This window comes from Urocampus carinirostris, chromosome 3 (assembly GCF_059441175.1).
Source record: "Urocampus carinirostris isolate Australia breed hairy pipefish chromosome 3, RoL_Ucar_1.0, whole genome shotgun sequence".
In the NCBI taxonomy this organism is placed as follows: Eukaryota; Metazoa; Chordata; class Actinopteri; order Syngnathiformes; family Syngnathidae; genus Urocampus; species Urocampus carinirostris.
Window position 1 is genome coordinate 28,909,332 of NC_142351.1, and position 20,705 is coordinate 28,930,036.

A 20,705-nucleotide genomic window follows, 5' to 3' on the forward strand; every position below is an offset into this window, starting at 1 on the left:
GTCAGCTTCTATGCGAGTATACACAGTAATTTTTAACTACTTACTTTCAGAGTTATGTGCTACTTTTGGTGTCAGTAATCTGGGGGTAACATAATTGCTTTTGAAATGAAGTAACTAGTAACTGCAACTAATTACTGTTTTTCTGTAGCACGCCTAACACTGGTGCCCAGGATAAAAGGTTTGAGTTTTAAAACCTCATATTGCACTCTAATGACTTGAATTGAAATACTGTTCTTTATGAAACTGTGACCTTAGTAGGCAGCATAAAGGTTTTCACCAAGTTATTCGCATCAAATTACTTCCAATTTTTCTCTGTGACCGGGATTTGCTGTTGCTTTTGAAGTTAGAAATTAAAACCCTTTCAAAGTGACAAGCCCCCTTTCTCCATCCCACGCTACTCTGCCGACACTTCAGAAGGCGTCTCGTTGAAGGGCCATCTCTTTGCGATAACATCCCATGGAGAGCGATGTCTTTGTTGAGCACTTCTTTTCTGATAACTGGATGTGAGTCGTTTGATCAAAACGCATGTCAGTAGGGAAGGTGGGGGGGAAAGTCCACCAGACTGTACTGGACGATTGAGGGAAGACACTTTTCTTAAATTAGCAATCGTCCAAAAAGGCGCAGCGAAGGATTATTATAAGCACAGCCGAACATACTCTTGGGCAACATACTATGTTGTTGAATATTAAAAGTTAGGATTAAGATCAGTGGAGGATTCCCACTGTGTTCTAAAATGTTTAACAAAACTAAAAAAACAGGTTTATTAAACAAACTGTATTCAAGCTTATGTGCATGTGGTTGTCAAGGTCTCAACAAAGGAAATTGAGACACGATGAGGTAAAAGTGCTTTAACTATGGTTTCATTACAAAAGCGAACTACAGCAGTGATGTGGGGTGAGGTTTGTGTCTAGTGGTGCACAGTTAGATTTATCAATAAATGAACCTAAACCGTATTCATCATTTGATTGACAGAGCAAAACGCATCACATATATTGTAGCTTACAAAAATCTCTTTCTCAGTAATGTTATATACTGCTCCTTTTGAATGAAGTCATCAATAGATAATCAAGTCATGTTGATTTGTATAGCCCTTAATCACAAGGAGTCTCAATGGCTGCAGAGACCACAGGCTATTGCAAACAACAGATAGGTAATCCTCCATTATGACAAAACTCCATGAAATGAGAAACAGAATTACCGTGAGGCTTGACTTGCAGTAAGCATTCTAAAATGATCACTGATTCAACTTTTTGTATCAGTTTGCCAACAAAACGGCACAGTCACTGGTCTTGAGTTCCCTCCTACATGACTCTTGCTTTTCACTATATAAACCCTCTGTCTCCTTGGCTTTATGCTAGTTAGTCGTCTTTCATGTCACGTCCACAGCACTCTTGTCTCAGTGCCTTCTTATTCCAGTTTACCGAACCTTCCAGATCTGGATTACCGAACTCTTCGACTGTTGTCGGTGCTGTTTAGATTTACTGTTACACCGACCCCTTGCCTGATTTTTGGACGAGAACTGTTGGCTTAATAGATGACACTGCCAAAATCAAATACCCCCATTTTTCTGTGCTGATCATTGTTACTGCAATCTACTATCGCACAACCGCGATTTGGTTTTTGACAATAGGGCAAAAGAATTGCGTATCATCTGCAGATGCTCAGCACAGTAAGACATCCATGCATCTATCTATCAATTATCTGCACCATTTATCCTCAGTAGGATTGCGGAGGGACTGGAGCCCAGTGGGCAGGGGACACCCAGAACTGTTGGCTAGCCATTCACAGGGCACACAGAGACAGACAACTCACTTGCTCATTCCCACCCAGGGACAATTTTAAAGGCCAATTAACTTGACATACACGTTTTTGAGAATGTGGGAGGAAACCGTAGTGCCTGGAGGAAACCCATGAAGGCATGGGGAGAACATGCAGACTCCACACAGGGAGGTTGCGGTAGCTGCGCAGTAAGAAATTACATCCAAAGTATTTAAAGTAAATTGTGAAAATACATGTGATAGCACAGCCACATCTGTCTCCTGTGTCTGTGGGTTACTGCACCACAGAGACAAAACAATGTAAAGCTAGCATATGTCCAAAACAAATCCAAGCTGGTGGCGGGATCCAGCAGCAACCCTCTAGCAGGTTAAAGACCAGCACTCACATGTGCTAAACAAGCCGGTAAGGTGTTTCTTAAAGCCTTACTCGGCAACAGGAATGCTTTTAGCCACGCCCATTGCACAATAACAGCACCTATGCACAAAGGGCAGGGGGAGGATCCTCACAGGGAACAGGACCCTGCCCACAAAAGCCCAAGACTGTAACCCAGGGAATATTTTTTTTTTATTTGTGGGCTGTCTTCAAACTGCTATATTTAGCTTTTCTATCGAAAACCCTGAGGAGCATCTCTGTTGCAGGCAGACTGCCCAATCCTAACGATGTGTATTGCTGAACAAACACACATACACACCAAATGTTTTGCTCTTGTTCTTTTTCATTCGTCTATTTAAGCGTACAAGTCTTTGCCATCATGTGTCAGGGAGATGTAGAGCTCCGCTGACCATCCCTCCAGGCTGCGGTCATCTCGCCTGGCAGCACGCTGGCCACGGCGCTGCCGGCTACATCCATCTCACTGCGCTTCCATCCAGCGTAATTGAGCCTTATAGGAGATGCTATCAAAGTGCAATTCTTTGCTGGTGTCCTCAAAGTACCAGAGTGCAAACAGTGCATGCTGTCCTCTCTGCTTAATCCTGAAGCAACAAATTTAGTGAAGCATTTTTATAGAAACAATAGAAAATTGGTTTACACATGAGAGGGCAAACATAAATAACTTAATTTAACCAAATTATTGTAAAGTCTGATCAGGCAGACCAGATTGGTTCTGGGTCTTTCGGCAGCTAGTCTGATCACATGGCATAGAATGCAAGTGGCAGGAGTTGATTAATTTTTTCTACTGAAGTTGGATATGGGGGTAATCTGGCAGCTATCCATCCATCCATTATCTGCACCACGTATCCTCAATAGGGTTGCGGGGGGGCAGGAGCCCATCCCTGAGCTGGTTGCCAGCCAGTCGCAAGGCACACAGACAACCACTTGCTCATTCACACCTAGTAAAAATTTAGACATGCATGTTTTTTTGGGAATGTGGGAGAAAACCAGCGTGCCTGGAGTAAACCTACGCAAGCACGAGAAGAACATGCAAACTCTGCTACAGACAGGTCGCTGGAATGCATCCCATGACGTCAGAACTGTCCCATGGACGTCCTAACCACTCATCCACCGTGCCACCCACCAGGTAACTAAAATAAACATATTATTTGTGAATTTAAATGTACGATTTTTTGAATAATTTTTAGGGGGAAACATGCCACAATCATGCACACAGATTTCTGTTTATCTGTCCATTCGACCTATTTACCTATCCACCTACCTACCTACCTGCGTACCTTCATACCATATCTACCTACCAACTTTATTTACCTACTTGTCTATCCATCTCTTAACGTTATTTGGCGACTCACTTCCAAGTTTAATTTCCCTCCTTGCAGCTGCAGTCAAATGTTTAGGTTTACCTCCTATCACTAATCTCCATCGTTGTTATTTAAACTCTGTCTCCTTGGCTCTCTGCTATTACGTTGTCTTCCATGTCACGTCACAAACACTCTTGTCTTAGTGTCTTGTTCTTCCTTTTTACCGAACCGTGCCTGGGCAAAAGACCACCATCACCTGTTCTAATCAGTGTTTTTGTACTTTGCTTCTGCATCACCCCATGTGGGTTCTTGATAACACATTGCTTTAATAACAAATAGATTACCACTTTACATGAAGGTCATCTCAAACATAATATTAAATTACCCCCTGCAAGTCTAAACACAACACGTTGTGTTCACACAGCATGAGGTAAAAAACAATTTGCTCTGATCGAACGTCGATACCACCATCCCAGGAGACAAAATGTCAAAATGACTAACCCTATAGGACTACAACAGATGGATTTTACTGATCAATAGGCAAAAACACAGAAATTAAGATGGGGGGAAATACTTTTTTACACTGTTCAAGTACACTTTCACGTACATGCATGCATGTAAAAAGCATATGTACACGTTATGAATTTATTTTCTTTAAAAAAAGAGTAATTTATGGCTATTTAGCTCTTACACCATGCGGAGATAATAATTCATGCTTTTGTAACCTCCCGTCCCGATTACTGTAATGCACTACTCTACGGTCTCCCAAAGTCAAAAATCAACAGCCTTCAGCTACTACAAAATGCTGCAGCGAAGCTTTTAACGAAGACAAGAATGTTTGACAATATTACCCCGATTTTAGCAAACCTGCATTGGCTTCCTGTTAGCTTAAGATGTGATTTTAAGGTTCTGTTAGTATTATACAAAATCATGCATGGACTTGCTCCCTCATATCTTTCAGATTTAATTTCCCCCTATGTTCCAGTCCGGAGCCTTCGCTCTGAAAACGCTGGTGTACCAGTGATCCCAAGAGCCAAGGAGAGACCTGCAGGTTCGAGAGCGTTCTCCATTGGGGCCCCGGTGCTGTGGAATGCTCTTCCCCCTGAGATTCCGTCTGCAACCTCAGTGGAAATGTTTAAATCTAAGCTTAAAAAACACTTCTAATTTATAGCATATGAATAACCAATATATGTTAACCTATTTATGTTGAGAATATCAGGGGTTAGTGAGTAATAACAGTTTGCAATGGTCTTTGATCTGTGCAGCCCTTTGAGACTCTTTGTGAATAAGGGCTATCCAAATAAACATCAATTGACTCTTTTCTATAGGTGTTGGAAAACGTCCTTGTACTTTTGAAAGTAATTTAAACACATTTGTGGTGTTGATTTGTCTCTGATTTGTCTCCGAATTTTTCCATAGAGTCTGTACTCATGTGGTATGAGCATATTGTTGATTGTGATTTGAATTTTTTTGTTTTTTAAACTTAATTTCATCTTCCACTCTTCTTCCCTGCTTTAAAATATTTCCAAGAGCTTTCTCAGCAGTTATCTTAGTATATGTTTTTGCGCTCTGAACAATCGTTTTTTTTTTCCTTTTAACTTTAAAGGAAACATAAAAGCCCTTCATCCTTTTTTTAATTAGGCACAGAACATGTGATGATCTTCCCCACTATTATGCAAATATGTTGCAAAATATTCCACATGCCCCAGGACTTGAGAAATTTAGTCTTAAGAGTTGACACGTTGTTTTCTGTAGAACTGTGACGTCATTGAAGGAATATAACACTTTCAAAATGGCAAATCACATTAAAACATTTGAAGATTTGAGAACAGCTCTGAAACAGACAGTAATTGGACTAATCAGTGAATGCATAGAGCTCATTTCCTCTTGGAGAATTTGGAATTTTCTTTACTCTGTGGCTTAGATCTTTGTGACCGTTTTGTTGGAGTTGCATGCTTTCACCTCCAAAAGCTGCATGAGGTAAGTTTACTTGCCATCGTTACCGCGTGGGTTTCGCTTTTGCTTTCAACTTCTTTTAGGTAGGTGATTGTGGCTTTGTTTTTTTCTGCGTGTCTCGTGGATTGTCAAATTATGTCCGGATAGCTCCCCATTAGCTTTGAGGCTGCCAAAAGCCTCTAGTTTTGTTTGGTCCAGGCTAGTCCCTGTTAGCACCTGGCTAGCTTGCTGTATCCATTGGTTTATTTTCATCTAAGGTAATGTTTGTTGCCAGTTACCCAGGATGCTTACAGTGTTTTTGGTTACCCCTCTTTAGCAGCCGGCTAGCCTGCCGTGTCCATTGGTTCATTAGCGGCTGGTTTTATTGTTGTTGCTATTGCTGTTTTCCGTTGTTGGTTCCCGGTTAGCCTGGCTTCTTACTGTATGTTTTTAGTTGGCCAGCCTGGCCTTTTTCCGCCGAGGCTGCGACCACCTTTTCATTGATTTTCCTGGTTTGCCCCTTAAAGCTCTCCGTGTATTATTTTTGCCAATTTGCCCCCATTTTGGCTGATTGACCTTTGTTGTACCATTACTGCGTCCACCTGGGATACTATGGCATTTTCCATAAAAGAACTATAACGATGAAAAAACAATACACGGCTTAAAACACTTGTAACCTCTAAGCCTAAGTAACATTTAAACCAAAATCATGAGTGGCTTGCTCGTGTGCCGGTGATCTTCATATGACATCACCGCTCAAGGAATGAAAGACAAGGTAGGCTGTCTTCAAAATACGTTATCTCGGAAAATAATTGAAATGTACCATTTAAATATATAAAAGTCTTATGCAAAAAAACATGTACTATTTTCTCACCTTTTGCATGTTTTAGACTTTCGGTAAAACTTAACCAGTTCAAAGAATACGTTCTGTAAATTAAGGGAATAAATGCTCATGTGGCGCATTGCTCACATGCGTGCGTTTTTTTTTTGGGTACGGGCTGCAGTTTTTTCATGTTGGAGGAAGTACTTTTGGATGCTGAAGATGGATGCAAATTGTTTACAAGGCAAACACGTACACTGATGTCTCCCGCTGGAGCTGTTTCATTTTGTAAGAGAGGATGTTTTGTTGACATCTGTAATATCATCCTCCTTGCAAAAAAAGCCCCAAAACACTTGCTGTAGTCAGAACACATTTCTAAATGTCACACAGCTCAGTCCTACACCACAACAAAATACAGCCACATATCCCTGTCAATCAAATTTTAATACATTTTAATACGTTATTTTCCTCTCTTTAAATATATTTTTTGGGTACGAGGGTAGAGGGAAGCTTATTTGATGAATACAAATAACTTGTGTGAAAGCGCCCCCTTTCCTTTTTGACAGCTGTTCATTCAAATGTGCTTTTATCTTCAACTTTGTCAGGCAGCGGTGTCAAACGGCTGAAAAGGCAAACTTTTAAAAATTAGCTACAAGTCGATGGGCTGATCAAATGTTGGAACAATGTTAATTATTAATATGTCAGGTTTAATGTCCCTAGATGTGGACGAGCGAGTGAATTGTCTGTCCTTGTGTGTCCTGCGACTGGCTGGCAACCAGTTAGGGATGTCTCCTGCCGAAAGCCCGAAGATAGCTGGGATGGCCTCCAGGACGCTCATGACCTTACTGAGAATAAGCGGTGCAGATCATGGATGGATGGATATATACTGTGTATGTAATTTATTTGCACGGTATGTGTTTATATTTCACAGTTTTGTACACTCGTTCAGGGTTGTTATGACCCCAGGGTAGAAGCTATCCCTTAGTCTGTTTTATCCTTGTTTTAAGAGACCTGCAACGCCTACCAAAGCATAATAGGTCAGAGAAGTGGTGGCCAGGGTGGGAAAAGTCTTTAACAATGTGGATGGCTCTGCTGCGGTATTGCAAGTTGTCAATGTCTTCCAGACTTTTGGCCAACCCAAAGTAAAAAAAAAAATCATTGTTTAGGTACACGAGTATTTTTTTTATTTGGGTCGCAACCTGTAATTAGGGTGGAATGGTGGGTCACTTAGGCAGACCAACTGAGAACCATTGATCTAGATCCCTGGGGTTTACACAGTGGATTTGAACGTATTATTGTTGTTGTTATTCGTATTATTGTTATTGTCAGGCTGGGCCGAAAGAATAAACAAACACTAAACCGGTCAGTGAAACAAAATAAATTGTAGACCACTGTCTTTGTTACTTCACTTGACTACGATATGGTTTACGGCCAACAGTGTTCAATATATACAGTAGTAATAGACAGTATTGGAAGACCTTGAAATGGCCAACCTTTGGGAATCAGTACGGGAGATAAAAGAAGCCAGCCAAATAGATGGAACTCTGAAATGAAAAAAAAATAATAATAATTATCACGCTGAATGCTGAATTTCACTTAAAAGAGCCTGCATTGATGATAGTGATTTCTCAAGGTCTGCCAATTCACTGGTCAAGATAGAGGCCTACCTTACCCCTAACAAATCTGCAAACACATAAGCGAGCTCAATGAGTGAAAAAGTACAAAAGATAAACAGTATTGACATGTTTTTCCTTTTGATTCTGACAAGTGATATTCAGCTTTAAAAATGTATCCAAAAGTGTATAATTGCATTTTTAAATTAAGTTTCAAATGCACTGTAAAATACAACAAAAAATAAATAGAATTAATGTGTTATAAGTGGTGTTTTACTGGCCTGTAAATGGGCATGCATTGCCTGTCCTGAGTCGTTACCCAGGGTGTAAGTAACATTTTAAATCACTTCAAAAAGTATCATTTGTAATAAGATAATTGAATAGTAAATATTAATTGATGTCATGATTTTAAAATAAAGGACAGTTTTTACAGGAAAGTGTATTTGGGTTGACTTTTACATGTATGTTAATTTCTAGTTTTGGAATGTTATAATAACAATGAAAAAAATGACAGAAATACAAATAGAGCCTTGATATTAGGAAAACAAGAGTTTTTTTAAGTTAATGGAATACTCTCCTAAATGTCCACTTGCTTGCTTTTTATACTTTGTCAAAGGTCAAAACACAAATGTATTTATTGTTTCTTAAATAATACCTCATTTGTGTTCACATCTATTTGTGTCCTGTAGTTGGAAAACGTATTAAGAAAAAAGCTGTGGAAGTTTATCGGCTTTATACGGGTAACGGAAATGCCAGTGTAGAAAATTGACCTTTTTTATTTTCCTATTCATTTTTTTTAATAAAATCAATGTACTGTGATATTATAAGAGCAAAAGCTGTGGACTGTATGATTGAGACTAGTCACCCACACGAATAACAGGGCACTGGTGTGAATAGAAACAGTAAATCAATATCCCCAGGAAAATGGACATTGGAGACATAAACTTTTGACCCATGGTAGCTATGTTTAACATTTTTAGGTGCACAATTCACCAAGAGGAAGAGGCATTGTTTCCTCCTCTGAGTGACAAGGATTGCACATGCACAGCAATCCATGCATGCTTTATGAGAGGTATTGACAGGCGCAGAAGTGAAAAGGAAGGTTTGCATCAGGCATGCCACCTTAATGATAATGTTTTGAACTGCTGGCATAATGTGTTTCATACATTTTGTCACTTCACATTAACACAAACACTGTTCTTATTATCAAACAGAAGAGCCAAAAAACAAACTAATTTCCACATGTCATTTGGAGTTTGGCTGCGAGGGCAGCAGCCTTACCAGGGAAGCTCGGATGTCCCAATCCCCAGCAATCTTGTTCAGCTCATCTAATGGGATACCTAGCCATTCCCAGGCAATCCTAAAGATAGGGTCTCAAGTAACCTTTCTTAAAATGGGGGAACAACACCTCCATGGCCATTCTAGAACTACTGTCCATGATGTGATGTTGCAGGTTATTGTCAACCACACAACCCCCACAAGATTCAAAGCCCTATTTTTTTTTTACCACTCTGGTGACTTCAATACCAGAGATAGTGGACCATACCTTTTCTCTTTTAAAATAAATTGTACCAGTGGAAATGAGAAGGGCTTCAAAATATTGTGCCAACTATTTCACATCTTCTCGGGTCAAGATCAGCAGTGTTTATAGTGTCTTGCTTTTTTCTGCTGAGACGCTACGGAATGGACCAAAATTTCCACATAGCCAACCAAAAGGTTCTTCTCTTTCTGATGGGAGATTCAGATATATGTTTCCAACAGGCCCACACAACGTGTTTGTGTCTGTCAGGTAAGACGGGAATCTTCCCCCACCATTGCAGCCACCTCACAAGGAGGTATTCACTTGACAGCCTTAACTTCAATCAAATGAACACTAAGTTGATCATTGGAAAACGTTCGTCGGTGGCCTGGTGCCAGTTGCTTATAAGGACAACATTATGTTTAAACTTCGTGTTCATTTTTCACGAGCAGCAACAGTACTAAAACACTACTTGGGTTTAGATTGAATGGGATGTTCTTAACCACTCCTCACTCTTAATACCTACATAAGTGTTGAAGTCCCTAGCCATGCAGCAAACCTTGAAAGAAAGGTGAATACTCTGAACTGCTCTTTGGTTCAAAAGCACTTACAACAACATCAGGACAATTATTTCCATCTGAAGGTGAAGGGAGGTTACTCTCTCATCTACTGGGGTAAACCCCAATGTACAGGCGTTATTGGCAACTAATTTGACCACACTGCACCTATCATCGCGGACAACTCCAAAGTATAAGGGATTGCAACCCCTCTTGAGAGGACTGGTAACAAAGCCCAAATTGTGTGTGGACATGAGTCTGTCTATATATCTATCAACTTCATACAACAATTCAGGATCTTTACCCGCCAGAGAGGAGACAGTCCATGTTTAGAGAGCCAGCATCCTTACCTGGGGATAAGTTGGCCAGGTTTCCCGCATTTAGCAGCCGTCCAGCTCTCTGCACACCCGATCCCTCAGATGATGATTCCATTGGAAGGGGGGACCCAAGTCGTTCATTCTGAATTATGGATCCCAACAGGTGCTTGTTTGCGAACACCACCTCTAGGCCTGGCTTGTTGGTCAGAGAGAAATTGTGGACCAATATTGTAAATCAGCATAAAGGGTCTTTGCGCTGACCCAACCTGGAGCTTGAATACCCCAGACTGAGGATCTGTTTGCCATGGGTAATTTTACCAGGGCCTTAAAGCACCCAGAAAACTTAGCTCCTAGCATATTCACCAAACCCTTTTCTCACTGTAAGGTGACAGCTCAAGGTTCCACTCAGATCCTAAATTGCAAATAGTGTATAGGTACCTCAATACCTCACCTGAGCACTTTTGATTTTTACTTTATTCGAAATAATCAAAATTAAGATTTTATTGTCACTAAATTTAGCATTTTTGTATTACTGCTCATATACCGAATTAGTCACTCATTCATGGTGAAATGATTATCAAGCTGGAAAAGTAGGCTTTTACAAATGTGTTTATACTCACTGAACAACATACAGCTTTAGAGTAATAACTTGTGGGAGGTGTTTGTGTTGCAAGAAAGTGTTATACATACACTCTCATTAAACTAACTGTGACATTATCTTTTTTATGACTTCCTTTTAGAGGAAAATCAATATTATTAAGAAGCCTTATACTAGTTACCTTAGGGGCCAGAACAGGGATATTATTAAACATTTTAAAAAACACACCATCCTCACTGCCTTTCCAATAAACGAAGGTATCCATTCTATTGAATTTGGCTTAAATTTTCGACTAGTAAGATTGACACTGAGTTATATGTAGTAACAGCAATATAGTGATATGTTGTGATGAAGTACCACGATACACTGTCGGGTAAAGTCATTCAAAGCAGCACGTTTAAAAATGGGTATGTCTCAGTCGGATGCGGAAATTATAATTCATGCGTTTGTTACCTCCCGTCTCGATTACTGTAATGCACTACTCTCTGGTCTCCCGAAGTCTAGAATCAAGTCTCTTCAGCTGGTACAAAATGCCGCAGCGAGGCTTTTAACTAGGACAAAAAAGTACGATCACATAACACCGATTTTGGCTAACCTGCATTGGCTCCCAGTTAGCCTTAGATGTGATTTAAAGGTTCTCTTAGTATTATACAATATCATACATGAACTTGCTCCCTCTTATCTTTCAGATCTGATTTGCCCCTATGTCCCCGTCCGAAGCCTATGATCTGAGAGTGCCGGTCTTCTGGTGATCCCAAGAGCAAAGAAGTGTTCTGCTGGTTCGAGAGCGTGCTCCATCCGGACACCGGTGCTGTGGAATGCTCTTCCCCCTGAGATCCGATCTGCAACCTCAGTGGAAATGTTTAAATCGAAGCTTAAAACTCACTTCTACTCCATAGCATATGAATAACCTCCTCTTCTCGTCGGCTGAAAAATAGTCTGTGTAATATAGCGTAATAATCTGTGAAGCCCTTTGAGACTCTTCGTGATTTAGGGCTATACAAATAAAAATGACTTGACTTGACTTGACTTGTATGTATTCCTGCTCCTTTTTAAGTTGACAGCTACTTTTTTGTTATTGATTTCAGTAAAGATCTACCAGTTTGATATGCATTTCTAAAATAGTTAAGTTTTCACTGTTATTATTATGTTATTGTCAGGTTTTAATTATTAGAAGTAGGGTTAAAGTAAGCTAACTGATACACTAACATGTCTGCCTTGTGGGGGGCACATAGTGATATCAATTATAGGCTAAGAATTAATCATGAAACGGGCGGCACAGTGGAAAGTGCGTGCGCGGCACAGTTTTAAGGTCATAAGATTGAACCTTCCTGTGTGGAGTTTGCATGTTCTCCCAGTGCTTGTGTGGGTTTCTTCTGGGCACTCCGGTTTCCACCCATATTCCCACACGCATGCATGTCAGGTTAATTGGCCGGTCCAAATTGTCCCTAGGTGTGAATGAGCGAGTGATTTGTCTGTCTCTGTGTGCCCTGCGACTGGTTGGCAACTACTTCACAGGGTGTCCCCTGCCCACTGCCCGAAGATAGCTGGGATGGCCTAGAGCACCCCCGCGACCCTACTGAGGATAAATGGTGCAGATAATGGATGGATGGATAATCATGAAGCTAAAGACACAGATCATTTCCACGATTTGTCATGTCAGTTAGGAATCAATTTCCCAGGACACCACGTTCTTGACCCCTGAACTAGGGAGTTTTACCGTCCCAGCTTCTTTAAAAGCTAATTTTACTTGTATTAGTCCTATCAATGTATTTATTTTTTGCTGCTGGGCCAGTAAGAACGCAGGACCAGGATGTGACATCATATGCAATAGTATCTTGTATGTATGTGCTGTTATGTGTTTTTGCCCATGTGATTATTTTTTATAGTCCTTGTGTTTTTAGCTTTTTTTTATATACTGACAATCACCCAAAACATTTGTAATAATTACCATAGAGTGATGTCAAATGGTGTTATCGACTGTACTGTAACATGTGCATATTGTTACATCCCTACTTAATAGATGTTACTATACATGTTTTATTGACGGAAGTTGTTTGAAATTCTCAAAACAGGCTAGAGTAGCGGCAGTAGCTCAGGAGGTAGAGCGCTCGTCTTGGGATCAAGGGATCCCAGTTCGAATCCCGGCTCGTCCGTGTTACATGTCGAAGTGTCCTTGGGTAAGACACTGAACCCCAAATACCCCCAAAAAGCAGGTTACATGGCTGCAAGGCCGCTATTGGGAAATGTAGAGCACATTGTGAAGCGCTTTGGGAAGTCATTGACTTGAAAAGCGCTATATAAATGCAGATCATTTCATTTCATTTCATAGATTGCAGTTAGAACCATAACATGGAGGAGAACAAATGTCTCCCACTAGAACATTTAAGTCACATCAATTGTCATCTCATTTTTTATAAAGGAATATTTCCTATTCTGCAAATGTTAATCTATCACCTTGTCTATGTTATTTACAGAGTGAATCCAAACATGACCAAACAGTATTTAAATAGCATCTGCTGTCAACTAAGCTGAAATGTTTGCCCGCAGACCTTCTTTAGGTCTAAAACATTCAGGCAGCATAATACCCGCATTTAATACAAGATTTTTACGATACGTTCTTTTCCGTGCCGACGGGCAGACTGTAGCAGCTTTATTCCTTTTCAACTCAATGTATGAGGCTTTTGAGCTGCGCCATTGCCCGCAGCAGCTGAATGCCAGCACCAGTGGGCTGATGACTATCGCCCGCGCACACATCCAATGCAGCATTGCGATACATGAGTGGTCTCCCTCGTCACTGTGTTGGACTCAATGTGAGAACACAGCTTAGTGGGAACGCAAATTATATGTACTGTGATTTATGTATATATTTGCTCAAGGACAGAAAACATTGTTTTGATGCAACTAAAAAGAAAACCTTCCAAGCAACATGATCCCCTTTTGCATTGTCTGTTTGTCTCCTGTTAGCATTAAATCTGGTGAATGAAGAAACATTGTATTTTATTTATTTAGTTTTGCATCAAGCCATCAAGGTTACTCTTATAAAATCAGGCTTTTATTTTGATATTGATTATTGTAAATAAAGAAGGCAAGGTCTCTTGAATGATTCTATAAACACTATGCATATCAATGTCATACCAAATTATTTACACAAAGATGCTCCTGATCATGCACTCAGGTTCTTGTTACTCAGTAGGTTTCCTCTCTCTCTCTCTCTCTCTCTCTCTCTCTCTCTCTCTCTCTCTCTCTCTCTCTCTCTCTCTCTCTCTCTCTCTCTCTCTCTCTCTCTCTCTCTCTCTCTCTCTCTCTTTCTTTCTCTGTGCGTCCTATATCTTTTGACCGTACATTGTCGTGATTACCTAACTGGAGCCACCTGAGGTAATCAGCTGGCGTGCTTCCTGATTGGTGGAAGCTTTCTACTTAAGCTGTCAGCGTCCAGAGATGGACGTTCGAGTGTACTCCTCGTTTCCATGAGTGAGCCTCCAACATTCAAGGTACCCACGTTCCCTTTGTGTATTCCAAGCCTGCTTCTCGTTGCCTGACCCTTTTCTGTTAAAAGTTTACGACCTACTCTCCCGCCCCGGCCACCGACTTACCTGCTACGTTACTCGTCACGCGTTTCACCACGGAGCTGCCATTTCGTCCAAAGAGACTTTCTGCCACCAAGAGACGACGTCCCAGGCCTGCTCCACCGACCCTTGTCCAAATAAATTATAAAACTGACGCGATTGGATCCGAGTGCTTGTTCTGGTCTCTGACAGTACATTATTTATTTACTCACTTCTGGGTTAAACTGCAGTCCTTTATATGGATTTTTTTTCCGATCACAACTTTCCTTTGTTACTATTAAAACCCCTTGTGTCCTTGACTCTGCCAGTTTGTTGTCTTCCTTTTCACATCACAATCTTATGTTGTTCGAGGGTACCGAACCCTTGTCTGTCCTTCCAGATCAGGAGTTCCGCCTGATAAACATTTGGACTGTTGCTTTCACTGCTTGGATTTACTGGAACACCGACACCACGCCTGCCTCTTGGACCACGATTGCTGCCTCCCTACCTGACTTGCCGTGTACAGAGCCCAGCCTCAATAAAAGACCACTGTTACTGTTATAATCTGTATTTCTGCACTGTGCTCATAATAATAATTCAATAAAATAGTGACGGCAACATTTTATTAGGTTGACAAAATCTCTATCGTTGGTTATGGCATACATTTTTAAGTGTGAAGTCTCATAGATTAAAGATAGACTTATTGTACTATATTATTGTATATTTCACATTCGGGCTGTTATAAGTGACATACTCAATATGTTCTCAATGGTGCTTTTTGTTTGCATTTGCAAAGCACAGCGTACTAGAAAAGGAGAATATGTTTACCTTCCAAAGCTTGATCAACTCGGTTTGGCAAGCATTACCCCCATTTTTGTGAACTGCATTGGCGACATATATGCAAATATCATGATTAATATTATTAATGTTAATGTCCATTTCAACCGCAACAATAGGATCGCGGTACGTTTTTTTTTAATGCATTACTCCTTGTGTTCACTGGGGGTTGTTAGCATCTTTGATATTTGCCTTGAGTGTTTTGGGAAATAAACATTAGAATAACAGAGTCCGTGACTCATGTGGTTTCTTAGATCCTTTCTTTCTGTCAATTGAAGCAATTTTTGCAAGAAAAAAATGTTACCAGAGCTGCTAAATATTGAAAGTATTTCAGAATTTATAGAGAAAATATTCAGTTCAACATATTTTAAAAAAAGCATTTAAGAGCGTCATTTAAAAAAGTTCACAAATGCTTTTTAAACAGAAGGCAACCACACACCAAACATTCTGTCACAGAACAATTAAGTTAAAAGAACAATCAAAATTACCAATACAAAAATGGGCAATGCTTGATTAGTATTTCATTGTTTGTTTTTTAATGGAAAATGCAGTTTTCCTAATTTGCTCTAAAATGAAGGTGAGTAGTATTTGGTAGCACTGTGTTGCTTCTGAAAATGAATCACCTTTTGTTTTTATTTGTTATTTCAGGAAATCCACATAATACACGTGTTTCTCCTCCAAGTTCAAACATCAACACTGCCAAAGAACCAGCCAACATGCATCCTCCATTGGTCAGACCTCTCACCAAAGCATCTTTTGAGGTCGCCTCACTATTAAAATCCATCCTTTTTACTGTGACTACTGCTCTATAATAGTCACTGAAATATCATGACAACTATGGAGCCTACTGGACAAAACAAATCTATTTCTAGTATGAACACTCAATAAGCTTCGGCTTTGTCTGAGCATAACAAACCTGATGCTGTAAAAGGCTTTGACCATAAAAATGTAAAAAGCATTTCATGGAATGATGATGGTTCAGATATGCAAATAATATTTTGGTAATGGGCGGCATTAGCTCAGGAGGAAAAGCGCTCGTCTTGGGATCAAGAGATCGCAGGTTTGATTCCCGGTTATATGTCAATGTGTCCTTGGGCAAGACACTGAAACCCTAATGCCCCCAATAAGCAGGTCGGCGCCTTGCATGGCTGCATGGCCACTATTGGTGCGTGAGTGTGTGTGTGAATGGGTAAGTGTGAAGCACATTGTAAAGCGCTTTGGGAAGTCCTTATTGACCATTTACCATTTAATGGTCAAATCCTCTTAAGATTTGATTACCGACTAAGTCATCTTTTTAACAGAAGTTTCCATTTCACTCAGAAGGACTGCTAATCAGGAACAAATACAGTACGGAGGAACAAAACTGCCAAAATAATAATAGATACTTATAAAAGTGAACTGAAATCACATACAAGAACTTAATTCAGAAGATAAATACAAATAAAACAATGTATAGATAAATAAATTCACCAATATATATGCATCATATACCAAAGTAATGGTAGAACAGTGGCTGACAGGTTAGCAATTCCACTTCACAGTAGAGGTTTAATTCCAGCAATTAGCCTCACTGTGAGGAGTTTGTATGTTCTCCCAGTGCCTGAGTGGGTTCTTTCCAGGAAGTCTGATTCCCTTCTCTGTACCAAAAACATGCAAGGCAAGTGGATTGTGAAATGGGTGCGTGGTGGGGCGAGTGAATGGTTATATGTCAATGTGTGCCCTGCGATTGTTTAGCAATCACTCCAGGGTGTCTCTGCAATCCAATTGAGAATAAGAGTGGATAAAATGAATGAAATAATAAAGGAAAACATAAAAACAAAAATAAAACATAAAATGTTAAATAGCCAAAAATAAATGTGTGTGTGTGTGTCTCTAATATGAACTAAACATTGTAGATGTGCTAGCACAGCATTTCTATTTACTGATTGACACTTAATGTTGGTATTTTTGTTAGTATTTATTATGTCTATAGATTGATTTTTTTATTGACATGTTTTATTTCTTCTTGTCGTGTAAACTAACTGGATGAAAAAAAACATTTTTATTTTCTGATTGATACGCAATTACATTTGTTCATTTACTGTATATTTGATTTATTTCTAAAAAAAAATTGTATATTTCTTTTTATTATTTGATTTGTTTATTGTTGTATTTTTATATATAGGAAAGGCAAGTTTATTTGAATAGCACAATTCATACACAAGGCAATTCAAAGTGCTTTACAGAAATGGCAGAGACAAGTTGAAAACACACAATTACAGTTAAAACATAGAAGAAAAGACATTGAACATTTAAAATGTGTTTTTTAAAATACATTAAAACCACAGAGAAAAACATAATAAAATAAATTATTTAAAATAAAGTAAAAGTGAAGAGTGCAAATAGAACCCTTTCAGTTGTGTGCACAGTTGAACAGAGCGGTTTTCAGCCTGTACTTAAACACTGTCAGAGTAGACGCCTGTCTGACGTCATCAGGAAGACTATTCCAGAGTTTAGCTGCATGGAACTGAAACGCAGCTTCACCCTGTTTAGTCCTGGCTCTGGGCACCAGCAGAAGGCCTGTCCCTGAGGTTCTCAGGGTCCGAGATGGTTCATATGAGACCAACATGTCACAGATGTACTTTGATGCTAGACCATGAAGAGACTTATACACCAGCAGACCTGTTTTAAAGTATATTCTCTGAGCGACAGGAAGCCAGTGCAGAGATCTGAGCACAGGACTTATATGGTCGTACTTACTTGTTCTAGTCAGGACCCGAGCAGCAGCGTTCTGGATGTTCTGCAGCTGTCTTACAGCTCGTTTAGAAAGTCCAGTCGGAAGGCCGTTACAGTAGTCTAACCTGCTAGAGATAAATGCATGAATAAGTTTCTCTAAGTCTGGTTTGGACAGTAAACCTTTTGTTCTGGCCATTTTTTGAGATGGTAAAAGGCTGATGATGTTATGGATTTAATGTGGCTGTTAAAGTTTAGGTCTGAGTCCATTAGCACCCCGAGATTTCTAACCTGATTTTTAGCTTTTAAACTAAGTGATCCAGATGACACTTTCTCTGGGTTTTTGTGGGCCAAAGACAATGACTTCAGTCTCATCTGAGTTTAGTTGGAGAGAGTTGTTTTGCATCCACACAGTGATCTGTTGGAGGCAGTGACAGAGGGAGTTCACTGGCCCATGTTCACCTGCTGTCAGCGAGATGTAAATCTGAGTGTCATCTGCATAGTTATGGTAGGACACGTTATTACTTCGTATTAACTGGCCCAGGGGCAGCATGTAAAGATTGAACAAGAGGGGTCCCAGGATGGACCCCACAGGTCACTGCCAATTGGTCTGATACATAGTCTTCGATCTGAACAAAATACTTCCTGTCCGTGAGGTAGGACTGGAACCATTTCAAGGCAGGACCAGAGATGCCTACCCAGTCCTCTAACCTCTGCAACAAGATCACATGATCGACTGTGTCGAATGCAGCACTCAGATCCAGCAGGACTAAGACTGAGACTTTACCTGCATCAGTGTTCAGACGTATGTCGTTTGTCACCTTGTTCAGAGCGGTCTCAGTGCTGTGAAGGGGCCTGAAGCCTGACTGGAAATCATCAAAGCAGTTGCTTATTAGAAGAATATCACTTAGCTGTTGGTAAACAACTCTCTCAAGGACTTTCTCTAAAAATGGCAGGTTTTAAATGGCCCGTAGTTATTCAGTACTTTAGCATCCAGACTATTCTTTTTTAGGAGAGGCCTAATGACAGCAGTTTTCAAGGCCCTTGGAAATGCTCCAAACCGGAGTGAAATGTTCACTAAATGAGTGAGTTGTGGTAACAAACTGCTCAGCACAGATTTTAGAAATTTAGTGGGCAATTCATCGAGGCAACATGTGGCTGAACTCAGACTGGAGACGGTCTCTTGGACTGTTTGTTCAGTGACAGGTGGGAAATGTGCCAGCTCTAGGTGTGTAGAGGGCTGCAGTGGTAACTGCGTTGTGCGATTTATTGAATGTTTAATGCCCTGAATCTTGTAATTAAAGAATATTACAAACTCATTGCACTTAGATGTGGAAACTAGTTCTGATGGTAATGGAACAAGATGGTTTGTTAACCTGTTAACTGTACCAAAGAGGACACGATAGTTGTGACTGCACTTTTCTGAAAAATACCTCTCTCTTGCTCTATGTAAAATCTGGTTGAACACACATAACTGTTCTTTGTAAATCTCATAATGAATTTGAAGCTTAGACTTGCGCCATCATCTCCGTTCGCCTCTCTTGACACTCCATCTTATGAGCCCTGAGCGAGTCATCATTTCTCCATGGCGTTTTCTGCCTATTTCTAACCATTTTGACCTAAACAGGAGGAGACATACCCATTTTTAAACGTCCAGAACATTTAGAACACAAGAAGAGTATGAGTTCAACAGATCATCAACATTAGAACAGGAGGCGTTTTCAAACCTAATAATTTCCATAAACAGCATACCTGTGCTGTCATTAATGTATCTGCTCCGAACAGCTGCAGGTCCAGCTGTTGGTTTGGGAATCACTGACAGTTCAAAGAAGACACAGAAATGCTCTGATAAGGCAACATTAACCACATTGACACTTGAAATGAGTACCCCCTTAGTCATGAGCATAATCGGGGAACTTCTGGAGTCAGTTGGTTGAGCAGAGAGAATAGAACACATATTTTTTGTTTTCCGTTATCATTATAATTTGAAATGTTTAAATGATTTGGCTAAACTCAACGATTGTGTCAAATTGTTTGATTCTTGGAAAACATTTTCAATTTTTTAGCTTTAAGTTTAAACGCTGAAGCGTGGCAATATGACAAGTGTGTAGGGGGCAAATAATTTGATTAGTATCTGTGAGCAAGATGCAACTTGTACTGCAACTACCAATAATAACACTGAAAATAATAGGTCAAGTCAAGTCATGTCATGTTTATTTGTATAGCCCTTAATCAGGTTATTCATATTCTATAGAATAGAATCGTGTTTTAAGCTTGGATTTAGACATTTCCACTGAGGTTGCAGATCAAATCTCAGGGGGAAGAGCATTCCACAGCACCGGGACCCGAATGGAGAACACTCTAGAACCTGCGGAACTTTTCTTGGCTCTTGGGATCACTAGTAGACCAGCAAGTCTAGATGGCAAATAATTTGATTAGGCTCTGTGAGCAAGATGCAACTAGTACTGCACCTACCAATAATAACACTGAAAAAAATAAGTCAAGTCAAGTCATGTTTATTTGTATAGCCCTTCATCACAAAAAGTCTCAAAGGGCTGCACAGATCAAAGACTATTGCAAACTATTACAGACTTTTATGACACCAAGCGACAGCATTATGAAGCACAAATAACACATCAGAAAGGTCTTAATAATGTTAAAAGCAGGAATGAGCAACATTACACATCTGGCTGGTGCGACTTACACTCCAGAGAGACTTAATGGCAAATAAATACCAGACATTGATATTCAATGTGTATTCCTAATATGTGTTTTTAAG